The sequence below is a fragment of the Tiliqua scincoides genome, chromosome 10 (assembly GCF_035046505.1).
Source record: "Tiliqua scincoides isolate rTilSci1 chromosome 10, rTilSci1.hap2, whole genome shotgun sequence".
NCBI classification, from domain to species: Eukaryota; Metazoa; Chordata; class Lepidosauria; order Squamata; family Scincidae; genus Tiliqua; species Tiliqua scincoides.
Window position 1 is genome coordinate 28,532,118 of NC_089830.1, and position 11,788 is coordinate 28,543,905.

At 53.6% G+C, this 11,788-nt stretch overlaps 1 pseudogene; it reads left to right on the forward strand.

The window, feature by feature from the left end:
* Positions 1-4,775: 4,775 nt before the first annotated feature.
* On the forward strand, positions 4,776-4,895 carry LOC136662085 (5S ribosomal RNA; annotated as a pseudogene).
* Positions 4,896-11,788: the final 6,893 nt, after the last annotated feature.

Genomic DNA, 11,788 nt, shown 5'->3' on the forward strand with positions numbered 1-11,788 from the left:
GTGAAAGCTGGGATCCCTGGATTTCCACAAGAGCAGAATTTATTCCATTCGTTCTTCCTTTGCAACAAAAGCCAAAAGGAAAGATGGGGGAGGGGGAGAGAAAGCAAAACACGGAAAAGCAGTGGCCATTTGCACCACAATAGTGACCTGGTTTCACTGCCCTGGCCCCTCCCCCCAATAGCACAGGCTGGGAACAGGAGTCCTTGCGCCTCCAGGGTGTGTCTTCCATAGACAGGAGTTGCAGGAGCAACCCTCCCCCCTCTGCAACCAGCAACTTGGCTATATCCAACAGTGCCAGTTTGTTGCACCTCTTCGTGACTGATCTGAAGCGAGTTTGAAGTCGGAGTAATACCACTGCTTTCCCTAAATCATCCAGGGAATAGCCGTGTTTTGAGAACAGGAAGAACAGATATTCCTCAGTGCTTCTTCTGTCCATTCCATCCCATCATTCCACTGAGCCCCGCCCCCCATCTCTTTTGCCAAGTGAGTTCCACCCTCTCCTGCCCCTGGAGTCACAGGGGCCACCTGCTCTGGGGCTGGCTGCTGAGCTTCCCGCCCTTTTTTGGGCTTGGCATGTGTCAGGACAGACGCTATTGTCAGATTTCTCTAAAGGAGAGACCCCCCTGCCCTGGTGCCTGGCAGCTGCAGAGAAACCAGGGGGCCCTCTCAGACCTCCTGGTAACTGAACTCTGACAGGCCCAATTGGGGGGGGGGGGCAGAGTCCCCTTCCCACTTGACTGGAAGGGAATCGCTCTGAAATTAGACAAAATGCATGTGAAATGCCATTAGGGAAGCTGCATGCTGACCCAGACTTAATTTAAAAGAATGGTGGGGGAGGGGGAGTGGAGCGCTGGCACCAGCCAGGTGTGTATTCAGTGGGGAGAGAGAAGAGTGTCAACCGCACAGTGTCATCGCCTGCTGTAGTTCCAAGGTTGAGTCACCCGGGTCCTTGTTCTGGAGCTGGGCCCCTGGTGGAGAGAGCAGCCCTCAGAATCCAGGCTGCCCAGGAGGTGTGCCCTGCACGGAGTCAGGGTTGAAAACCGAGGGTAGTTTGCCCCAGCTGTGGTTTTGCGTTCTGGAAATGCAGCGCAGGGTGGAACACGCACGAGCTCCCCCTTCCTCCGAGCCGCCCCTTCGGCAAGAGGCACATGGAGCGAGGAAAGCGCCTGTTTCCGAGCACGGGCCCAGGGGCAGCTGCCAGGCGCCCAGCCCGCGTCGCTGGCTCCCGAGTGCGCCGGCGGGACTGCGCTCGCGCTGCACCTCGTGGTAAGCGGAATGAGACGTCCAGGTGACGGTGGCACAAAAGCATCACCTGGGGGTTCTGCGGGGGGGATGCCGCGCACTTCCACCCTGGGGTGCCACCTCTGCCCGCCCCGCACTACTGAGCGGCTTGGGCTCAGCTCAGCTCCATTCTGTAGCAGCCCTGGACCCCCGGGAAAGTTCAGGAGGGAGCTGCTGGTGCCCTTGAGATGCAGGGCAGCCCCTCCCCCCGCCCCACAGTCTCTTTCCAGCTGTTCAGGTGCCCCCCTCCGGGCGGCGGGGAGCACCGGGCTCAGGCTTGTGTGCCGGCCCTGCGTTCATGCCGGGGACACGACCCACTGGAAGACGGAAGGGAACCCCGAGGAGACCCAGCTGGGCGCCTGGGAGCAGTGGCGTCGCTAGAGGGGGCAAAGCACTGAGTCCCTGCCTTTCCGGGCGGGGGGAGCACAGCGGAGGCTCCCCGCGGGACTTAGTGCTCTGCCCCGCAGCCACGCCACTGCCTGGGAGGAAGGGCCACGAGGAGCCGAGAGGCGTGATGCACGGGGAGGCGGCGGCAGCTCGGGGGCGCCTCCCGTCCCGCACCTGCTGCCCGGGCCGCGCTCTGGGCGCTGCGTGCTCTGCCCCGCTTCTCGCCCGCAGGCCTCAAGGTCAATCCCGGAGCGCCGGGGGTGCGCCTGCCAGGCGGAGGCGGAGGCGGAGGCGCTGCGAGCGATCGGGTTCCATAAATCACCGCCTCCGGGCAGCTGCTGCCGCCCCTCTCTCCGCGCCGCCCCCTGCTAGGGGGCTGGGCGCAGAAAACCCGATCGGCTCTGCCTTCGGACCAGCAGGACGCTGCCGGGCGGAGGCACCCCGAGGTCGCGCCTCCCCTGCCAGGGGCGAGAGGACAGGCTCGCCCCAGACCGCGATCCGGGCCCCTCCGGCCTCCAATTCCCTCCCGCAGCCAAGTCTGGCCTTGGAACTCCCTGCCCCAGCGTCCCCCTCCCCAGTCCAGGGACGTGCGGTGGGAGCGGAGGCAGGGGAGCGGAGGCAGACCCTCCCCACGGCGTCCTCCCGAAAAGCTGCCACCATGTGAGGCGCCCCAAGCAGCGCACCCCCCACACTCTCCGCACTCTCCCCCCTCTGCGCCTGGGTGGGGGTGTTTGGGCGCCTCACAAGGTGGCAGCTGCGGAGGCTCTGCCCTCACCTGCCTCACCCCAACCACACATCCCTGCTCCAGTCTGCCTTGCGAACCCGCAAGCGGCTCCTGCCACCGCTGCTTTACTCAGGCCTTCCCCTTACTCTGAAGTAAGCCTCTGGAGGATTGTGGTCTTTATGCACAAAAAGCCAAGGAAGGACAAGCCAAGACCCACAGCCACAAATCAGCCTCCCCAGGATGGCAGCGCTGGAGCAGGGCCACAGGAAGCCCCTGGGGCTCTTTGAGGGGGCAAGAGAGAGGGTCCTGCAGGGAGGGGGCACCCAGTGCCACGTCCTCCCCTCCCAGAGGTGTCACTCGGGTTGATGTCACCTGGGGTAAGAACGCACAGCATTGCCCCCACCTGCCTTCTCCACCCCAGACCCCACCAAATCCTTAGTGGTGTTTTTGTACTACTGTTGCTTGTAAATCGTTATAGCAACTTTTGCATATGCTCTAATGCAAATTATTGTTTTTTTAATTTAGCAATTGTTACCAGCTATTCTGTGCTTTTAGTCATTGATTTCAAGCAATGATTTAACTGTTTTCTACCATTGGTGCATTTTTGCATCACCATAACAAGTGTAGTCGTTTTAGTGTCATCCCTCCCAGGGGTGTCACTCAGTGCCGTCTTCCCCCCCCCCCCCCCCCCCGTGAAGCCCCTGCGCTGGAGAAAGCAGACCAGGTCTCTTAAGGCAGGAAAATGATGCTTTTCTGCGGACGCAAATGTGGATCAGAACCAAGAGAAACAGGGGACCACCTGGCTGATGAGGGCCAGTCCCGCACCTGCAGTTTTTGCTCTGTTGGGAGCAGGTTGCAGAACTCGTGGCCCACAGAGCCAAGCACAACCTGCTGCCTGTGGCCAGCTCAGTGTTCCCAACCCCCTCCCCAGGCAAACCCAGCAGGACCAGCAAACCCAGAGCCTGAGCAGGTGTTCAGTTGGGTGCAGCCTTCAGACGGAGAGGCAGCTGAAAACTGAATCCTGGAGCACTGTGGACACCCTGCATGAGTTCATAGGGCACTCAGTCCCTGGCACTGCCCAGTGTTTGAATGAACCCAGGGGCTGGAAAGAAGCCTGCCTCCCTCAAGGTGTGCCCTGATGGAAACCAGACGCTCCTGGCAGTTCTGATTAGTCCAGATGCCAAGTCTGCATAATCACATTTGAGAGCTGAGAGGGCAGAATCTAGACCTTAAACTGAATGTGCGTGGGGGGCGGGGGCTGCTAAGCAAGACTAAGCAGGCTTTTTGGAAATGGAGGGATGGGGGTGTGGGGGGGGAGGGCTGGTGAGGGTACAGTGCCCCAGGGAACAGTGCTCAGTTCCATAGGTGCCAAGCAGCGCAGCAGAGATCTCAGCAGGCAAGAATTTTGGCTGCTGTGCGTGGCTGTTTCCCTCCAACTGCCTTGCTGCGGGCTTCTTGGCACTGGCGCTGAGGCAGTCCCATGAATGGGCCGGGGGGGGGGGCCACCAGCCATCATATGACGCCCTCCAGAAGCCCAGGACATTGTGGGGGGGGAGGTGCTGCTGCCTGTTTTGTAAGGGAGTGTCAGAAAGTGGGTACTTATCTGCTCCCACCCTGCTACTTGACCTTGCCATAGATCAGCTCACTCATGGGAATTCTATCCCAGTGGAGCAGGGAAACTGGGCAGGCAAAGGAAGAGGGGGGCGGACGGGGTGGAGTATTTTTAGAGAGCCCTCCAGTTGCAGGTGCTGTCTCAAGTTTCAGGCCAAAAGACGTCCCGGGAGGAGAGCAGGGCTCGGACACTCCTGGGGAGCTCCAGCCAAATGCTGGCCTCCCCCCCCCCCCCTGCCCCCAGCTTGGCCTATCTTCCCTAGGTCCAAGGCATGCAAATCAGACAGATTTTCGGGGGCAGCAGCAGGGTGGAAGTGGGAGCCTCCCCTGGCCTTCCCTCACCTTCAGTTCAGCTGGGCTGGCAAGGAGGAGGGCACTGAGAAAGCCTGACCTCAGCACAGCCTCTGCCCAGCCAGTGCTCTGAGCTTGTAGACACTGCAAGGCACAGAATGAGGCAATACTTGTGCTCTTCTTCCCTGGGCCACAAGCAGCAGACCGACCAGCTGCAGGTTTGGATGGAACAGCTGCCTGAGGTGCCCACCTGCCCCAGCAAGGACATGGAAGAGCACCCCAAATCAAGGGTCCACCTGGCCCGCCATCTGCTTCCTGCAGTGGCCAGGCAGAGAAGCCCACCAGCCGGCATGAGAGCAATGGCCCTCCCTGGTCTGTGCAGCACTCAGACTGTGTTGGATGAGAGGCTGGTTGGATGTGTCTCAGAGCCCTGCACGCCAGCAGCACCTCCAGAACAACGTGCCGTGTGCTTGCACCATTTTTCTAGGGAAGCAGTTACCCTGCACATGCCCAATCTCGTCTGATCTCGGAAGCTAAGCAGGGTCAGGCCTGGTTAGTACTTGGATGGGAGACCGCCTGGGAATACCGGGCACTGTAGGCTTATACCACAGTCTTTCGAGACTGAAGGTTGCCAACCAGCCAGGGCTGCCAGTCCAGGCCACATGAGCTTCCTGGGCAGCTCCCCATTCACTGCAGGATCGGACTGGACCACTTGTGAGATACTGGCGCATGTGTGTGCTGGAGGGGCAGGCGGGATGCGATGTGGATTGGTCCGCCTCAGGCACCAAAGAAGGAAAGTATCTTGCTGCACCAGCACACCAGTCTCTGGAGGCAACGCCGATCTCTCCAGGATCCCCCCCCCCATTCCTGAACCTTCTGCTAGCAGCTGCTGCTTTTCCCTCTGCGGTCAGTCGCTGATGTATCAGCTAATATAGAGACACATGCACATCACTGCGCATGCCTCCCTCCCTCCCTCCCTCCCTCCCCTGACATGCCAAGGCTTCAGGGTTTGCTGTTCCTGGTTGCTCAGCAGCATGTGCTGTCCAGGACAGCACCTGTTGAAGGGACTCCTCCAAGCATCTGTGTGGAGATTATGGGCTTGGGGGCTTGTGAGTGGGGCACAGCTCGCGGCCACACTGCAGACAATGAGAGGCACTCCAGTTTGTGCCTGGCAACACTGTGAGCAAGGCAGAGGCATCACTAGGGTTTGCAGCACCTGGTGTGTGGAGGCCAGCATGTCACCCCCATGATGGACCTTCGCCCATGCAGCGGGCAGAGCAATGTCCTGGGCAGTGGGCATGGTGAGGCACCAGAGCCCTGCCCCCGCTGGATTTTTGGCTATAACTTTGGATAGAATAGAGACGTTTCAATGCTGTTTGTTTCACTGCATTCTGCATGAAATTACGCATTCAAAAATACCAAGATTTTAAACACTTTGGCCACTAGTGGTGTGTCTCACACACACACACACACACACACCCTGTGCATGTCACTTGGTGCAGCCCACATCTCCCGCACCACCCTACCAACACCACTAGGCAGAGGCAACGCTGGCTCCCCTCCCCCCAGTCCTGGCATCTCTTTCCTAGCTCTGATGGTCATTGGCTCGCCCTTTCTCAAAGCTCGGCCTGTGCTTCCTTCTCAGGTGTGTGGGGGCAGACTGAGGGCTACACTGCGGGAAATGGAAAAGCACTTTGCGCACACTCAGAATTTCTCTTTTGATACCTGCTGTTCTGCAAGGAAGCACCAGACCAGTTTACAAATAAGTAAATCCAAACAGGATTTCAAACCAGCCAAACTAAACGACAACAAAACAGACCCAGCATCATGACAAACGCTGCAGCCTGGAGGCAGGAAGGGACAAAGGACACCAAAGGTCTAGAATTTTGTGTGTTTCAGGACTGTGAGAAACCGCTCTGGAGCTCAGCCTTCCATGCAGCATCTAGTTTTGGAAACAAAGAAGTGCAGGGGCTTGAGGCTGCCTCGATGTCATGTGGAATGCCTGGCCCTCGTCCCCACCCACGTTGCTCTCACCCAGTCATGACAGACAACATCTTCTGCACGGACTCTGGGCCAGGCACCACCCTGCTGAGGAACTGCACAGAAACCCCCCATACACATCTGGGTCGGGGGGGGGGAGCTCCAAGTTCCAGATCCTAGAGGAGGGCTCCAAGGCACTTCCAGTCTCCACTGAACTGCAGCTGCCCATCTCTCTGCTTTCTCAACCTATTTGTGAGCAAATAGGTCTGGATCTGACCCATATTTTAGAGCTGGGGGAGGAGAGAGGAGCTAATTGGCCAAGGCCCCCCAGAGACAAGCCAGTGATTAACACAATCCATGTGAATTAATCACCGCCTGGGCACTCTGGGAGGCTTTCCTGGCTGCACTGGGCCCTGTCCCACTTGTGAGCTCCACTGCTCACTGTCCCCGTGGGACAATGCCCTGGCCATACCTCCTGTGGCCAGCCATCATTGTTGCACCCCGAACCAAGGAAGGAAGCAAGGACCAAGTTCAGTAGGGACCAGGTTCCCCAAGAACCCCCCCCCCCCAAAGAAGTCCGCGGCAGGTAAGAGTCTGATGGATAGCAGACTGGACCTCCCTCCATTCTGAGGGAGAGGAGGGGCTTGATCACCCCCTGCAAACACCCGAGTAGCCCCAGACAAGCAGCCAGGGTGGAACCATGTCACTGTAAGGAAAGGAAGAGAAAAATTGGGGGAAGTATTTCTGTAACTGTGTGAGATGTAGATTTGTCCACGGGGGTCAAGGTGGTCTGACCAGGCCAAAAGTAGTACCCCGGAAATGAGAAGACATGGACAGGGGAAGGATGTGCCCCCTGGGTTCTCATGTTGTGCCGTGATGATTGTAAACATACATTCCAAGTTCACTGTGGTATGTATTTAAAGGTCTGTAAAAAAAACACAATAGTTTAAGTTCTCCTCTAAGCAGAATTTGTACTGTGCAAGTTGTTCAGTTTTCTGTGAAAAGTCCCTTGTACCCAACAGGAAAAAAAATAAAAATCAAAACCAACACAGTGTCCTTTAAATGTTACTCCTTCCTCTTCAATCATTCCAGCAAGCCATGTACAGAGTTCTAAGAAATGCCAATCCTTCGAGGTTGGGCAGTTCAAGAAGAAAAAAAGAAATTAAAGTTAAGAACCACATAGTTTAAGCAAAGGAAGATTGAACAGAGGAACTAACTGAGAGTACCAGTTGCAGCCAAGTCAGTGGTAAATCTTTTTCAAAAACAATGAGTTTTATCAAAGGACTTCTATGGTAATATGTGAAGAAACAAAGTTTGGCCTGCTACCGTGATAAGAAAGAGTACAAAGTTTGGCAGAAGACACACGTAAGAAGCAATAAAATTTATTTCAAGCATGGCATTTAGGTAGAGTTAGGATTTTAGAGCAGTTAAGGACAATGGGAAAACTTGGTTGAGCTTAGGGGAGGGAATGAATTCCAGAATTCCGCAAGACATTTGTAAATCCCGACGAGGTTAGCTTGAGTCTAGGAATGGCCCTGTACTTCTAAAAGTGTGTATTATTGTTATTGTGAATTGGTGTCTGTGACAGTTTAAGTGAAATCAGCAAGTTGCATCCATTTCAATACTGCAACATGTTTAATTGCCTGCCCTGTGTCTGTCAAGTCAGATTTTGTTTTGAACAGGTCTGCTTCCACCGCCTGGATTGCTCACTTAAGAGTTTCTTGTCCGTTGACACGTCTGATGAGACAAAATAAGATGAGAAAGCAAAGAATACATAAAAGGACCTGAGCATCCAAGCCAAAAGATTAACTAGTTTCAAGTGACAGGTATTTAAAGTGTCTCTGATTTTTGAAGTTACAACTGTGCCGTTTGTATTTAAAGGTGTAAAATTGCCAGTCTAAAAGTATAACAAGATGAGCCCTTGTCATTAATCTGTATTACAAGCAAACAAATTAACAATGTTATGTTTCTGCAGTTGTCCAGTTTTTGTGTCTCCACTACAGAATAAATGCTAAGAATGCATACAAGTTGCAAGAGATAAGCTTGTGGCAAAAGGAAAAATGAGTCCAAGGTAATGAGGGAAAAGAGTACTCAACAAAAGGAAAACAAATTGCTAAATAATACATGCAGAGAAAAAACCCTCCTGCACAACAACCTTGTAATGATGCTGAAATTAAAAGATGTGCCTAATTGTAAAATGACCATCCAAGAATGTCCAAGTGTTGCTCAGAGGAAACCACAACACCTGAGCCAGTAGAATCAGTTGCTACCTGGAAGAAAAAGGAGCAGCAGCAGGAAAGTTCTACAAGAGGGGCTAAAAGATGAACACCGACTCTGGCAGACGGAATTGCATGACACGCTTCCCTTGTGTGGCTTTGCGCCACAGGGTTGTTGAAGCCCAAAGCCCTCATTCCAGACCTGCGCTCCCAAGAAGTACAGGTTGGGAGAAAAAACCTGATTGCATTTTGAAAAGCAGTTGTGCCAGCAGGCATCTCTCAACTGCCTGTCTGAAGTAAATGTTGTGTGTTAAATGCAATTTGTGCCATCAACTCTTTGTGACTGGACTTGTGCTTTAGAATGCTGAAGAAGAGACTTGTGAACAATGCCAACTTAAGCACTGGAAGGTGTTTGCTGAAATGTGTTCAATATCTTTGTGGGCTGGCAGGTAGCCCTAAAGACTCTTGGACTCTTAGTGACTCTTAGTGGCTAAAGACTCTTGAACAATGTTTCTGTCTTCAATCTGCAGTACCTATGAACTGCGCACCCAATTTGAACCGAAGTTTTGTTTGAATGTACAAACAAAAGAAAAGGGGCGGGGTGAACTAGCAGTTCCAAGCCCTGACTATGAGGTTTGTGCTACTATGAATGTGTGCTGTTTTTTGTGTATTCACCCCTTAGGAAAGCTCTATTGATGCTGCAGTAAAGAAAAAAGCTGCTGCCCACATCATGGCCATTTATTGGCTTTAAAAAAAGTCACTAATGCGTGAAGTGGGGAATGTGGGAAGAGCCTAGCGGAAATTTCTTGGATTTTGTACATGATAAGAGTTATTTGAGCCTGTTCTGAGCATGTACAGAGTGCTTGACTAAAGTAGGCCCTTGTACTTGGTTGTTTAGTTCAGCTGAATGCTTGAAATTACCCCTGTGTCTGTGTTAAAGAGGAAGAGGTGTTGCAGACACAAGCTTTGACCGCAAGAAGTTGTTTTGCAGAACTTTTGCAGTTAAAAAATAGAAAACCGCTAGCTTAACCGCAACAGACAGGTGGTTGGAAAAGAGACTTTTGCAAGCGTCCTATTAGCTAATACAAGGAGGATAATATTATAATGCCAGCTAATACTATAATGCCGTTGTACAAATCGATGGTAAGGCCACACCTGGAGTATTGTGTCCAGTTCTGGTCGCCGCATCTCAAAAAAGACATAGTGGAAATGGAAAAGGTGCAAAAGAGAGCGACTAAGATGATTACTGGGCTGGGGCACCTTCCTTATGAGGAAAGGCTACGGCGTTTGGGCCTCTTCAGCCTACAAAAGAGGCGCCTGAGGGGGGGACATGATTGAGACATACAAATTTGTGCAGGGGCTGGACAGAGTGGATAGGGAGATGCTCTTTACACTCTCACATAACACCAGGACCAGGGGACATCCACTAAAATTGAGTGTTGGGAGAGTTAGAACAGACAAGAGAAAATATTTCTTTACTCAGCGTGTGGTTGGTTTGTGGAACTCCTTGCCACAGGATGTGGTGATGGCGTCTGGCCTGGATGCCTCTAAAAGGGGATTGGACAAGTTTCTGGAGGAAAAGTCCATTCTGGGTTGCTTGTCATATGTCAATCAAAGCTAAATCTGACGTGTATAAAAGCTGGGAGCCCTAAGTATTTCGCTGCCCAGCCTTTGGGAAAGATCCTGCTGGGACGCATTGCTAGCAATGGAATAAACTTACTCCTGACCTCCTAGTGTCCTTGATGCCTGTCTGAATTTCTGAACCTGCAACAAGAGGAGAGGTGCTGGGCACCACGCCCCCTGCTGGGAAAGCCCCACCTCTTAGTACCACACAGGTGATGAGGGAAGCCCTCTGCACACGTTCAGGGGTGCTTTCTTCCCTTGAATGACTTAGGACTGGCTCCTGCTTGGAGAAGTCTCAGGGCCAAGCCCACCGGTGTTCTTTTTCCCTTGCAAATAGTGCAAGTGGGGGGCAAAGGAGGGCAGTGCTGTGGCAGGGGGTTTCTTACTGTAGTTTGCCCTGCACGCTCCTTTCAAGAAGGACAAGCACCACAGCAAGGCACTCAGTCTGCTCAGTGTCCACATCCCAGGTGGCCACTGAAAGATATTTAAGGCAGAACATCAATGGGGGGGCCCTTTTTGTCAAAAAGCTGCCACAGGGGGAGCCCATCTGAGAGCAGACGGGGGGAGGGAACCGACATCTTCCCTCTGCACCACTTTCCCACTGAAAGTGCCTCAATGTTGCGAATTTGGAGGATGCAAATGCACCAACTTATAACTGATGCCTGATGTGGAGATAGAGACATTCTTATCCCTCCCTCCTCATCCTAGTTTTAGAACTTTGGGGCAGCCAATGAAATGGATTGGCAGGCGGTTCAGGGAAGGCAAAAGGAAGTTCTTATCCCCAAAGTGCATGATTAGCTTATGGAACTCACTGCCATAAGGTATGGTGTCAGCAACTGGTGTAGATGGCCTTCAAAGGGAGGTTGGACAAATTCATGAAAAAGGAGGGAAGGCTTCTCAATGGCTGACAGTCATGGTAGTTAAAAGGACCTTCCAAGTTCAGAAGCATTCCACCTCAGAATGCCATTTGCTGGGGAACAGCAGTGGGGGGGGGGTTTCTTTCCAGGCCAGCATGGGGGCTTCCCAGAGGCCTCTGACTGGCCTCTGTGGGAAGCAGGATGCTGGCCTGGATGAATTCCCCCCCCCATTGATCCAGCAGGGCTTCAGTGTGCTGTGTGGGGTACTGTTGGTTACAGCCACCCGCCCCCTGCAGCACGCTTGGCCCAGGTCCAGTTTACCTGGCAGGCCCACGGCTATCTCTGCTTCACCTTGACCTTGTAGGGCTGTCTGTAGCAGCTGCTGAGGCCAGGCTCTCCATAAATCAGCCCCTGACTCCCCTCATTTGCAACCACCGTGCCATGATGTCTGTGTCTGCAAGAAAAAGAAAAAAGATGGGTGCCCTCTTGCGGGAGGCAGGAAGGAAGGGAATGCTGACAGTGTTGTCAAGCGGCTGGTGAGCCCAAACTCAGGGAGGCCCCCAACAGAGCCTCACAGGAGCCGAGCCTCAGCCCCCATTTGCAGCATCAAGTCATCCTTGGTCATACAGAAGAGATCTCTGAGCATGGGGTGAGCATGTCTCCATCACCACAGCAAAGCCCCAGCCCTTCCAGGAGAGCATGTTGTACACTTTAGTGTAACCACTTTTGGGAACAAAGTTCAGTCGGACCCAAGCGCTAGGCCACCATGTCGTACACTTGGTCTCACACTCCCAGGGTTTTGGGTGCTCAGAGTCGTT